Below are 1,682 nucleotides of genomic sequence, written 5' to 3'. Positions count from 1 at the left end.
TCATACACAACATTCATCTAATAAAAGAAGATGCAGAAACATAATCTGCTACGTAAACATGGTCAAGTCTGAATTCATCATAAGTATGGAAACTGTAAATTAACTACATCTAAATAACATTTGATGCAATCTGCGAAATCTCTACTACATGAAAATCTGACAACTGTCTGAAACTGCGACAAGGCCCCCGCTAGACCAAAACCATATCTAATAATAGTTGTCTGAAAGTAAACAGGCCTTATGGAATAAAGAAGGCTCACCAATTGGGCACTGCAGCTCTTTCTGATAAAATCTATTGCTTTTCTGGACCCCTAGACTGAGCCTCAAAACCTGAAGGGAGGAGGAGGGGTCAATACAGATTTACTGGTATGAAAAGTAATCCAAAATAAAGCTTTATTATATAAGTGAAATAGTGGAGAGAAATTTGATAAAACATCATGCATCAACAGTTCTCAAAACACATGGGCACTTTCTGAAAATCATAAGTCATTCTTGTCAATGCACCGTCTGTTCTTTGTATTACTTTTGAGTTAGGTGAAACTCCCCTACAATTCTAATATTCCATGGGTGGTATGAAATCCCCCATTGACTCGGCGGGGAAGCCCTCAACCCGAGTGTGCCACAAGGGTTGGAGTTTTTGATTCTGATACACCACACGATACTAGGCCAGCATAATATAATATAATCAGATCGATAAATCACGATTTTAGGCAATGAGTTATCTGAACTCATGCCTTCTTTGAGGAACCAACTAACATCTCTTTATGCCGAATTTTATCCTGTTTTGAATCATGCATTATTCTAGTTTCAACATCTAAAAATTTTGACTTCAAACATGCATTCCATTCTGTTCTGAATTACTGTGGCATAATCTAAATTGGTGTCGTCACACTAAGACTTGCAAGTCATATTTCTGAGCCATAGTACAATAAGCATGATCTTTCATTAAAACATAGTTCAGACAACCCAAACATGCAAATAGTATAAGATATTTCATGTTCTGAAGCATAAATCAAAATTATGCAAGAATCTTTTAAACATATGGTAGTCATGTGCTTTTGGAAAAATCATGCACTCTTTCATTTTATGAATTTTTCAACATTTATCAACAAAACTACCCTCTCTTTTGAAATCCAAATCTTAATCCAATCATAATACAATTCAAGACATTTTAAACCATGCTTTTCAAGGATGCATTCAAAACATCTATAGCATATGATAAGTAAAGAAAAATCAAAACAAGAGAGGGATTTTACATAAGTCATGATCTCAATTAAATCATCAACCTTAAAACACAAGCATACATATACATACATTCTCGAATCAATGAGGGGGAAGGTCAAAAGACCAAAACAATACCGTCAAGATTTCTAAAACATGAATGCATTCATAAATCTGAAAACCCCTTTCTTAAAATCATGATTTCTATACCCATGAGATTTTAGGAATACCCTGCATACCTCTATTTAAGAAATAAAAGGATTCTCCTTGATGCCTATGGCTTAAGGATTCCAAATCTCCAATTTGTTTGAAATTCCATGATTAAATCTTGAGTTATTTGGGATTCTTGTTCGAAACCCAAGGGAGAGTTCTTGATGGATTTTGGTGAAGTAGGTGTATTTTGGTGTAATAGGTATTAAATACCGTGTTCAAGATGTTAAGGGGTTGGAAAATACCCCAAA

The sequence above is a fragment of the Capsicum annuum genome, chromosome 1 (genome assembly GCF_002878395.1).
Source record: "Capsicum annuum cultivar UCD-10X-F1 chromosome 1, UCD10Xv1.1, whole genome shotgun sequence".
NCBI lineage: Eukaryota > Viridiplantae > Streptophyta > Magnoliopsida > Solanales > Solanaceae > Capsicum > Capsicum annuum.
Note: the sequence above shows the minus strand (reverse complement) of the source record.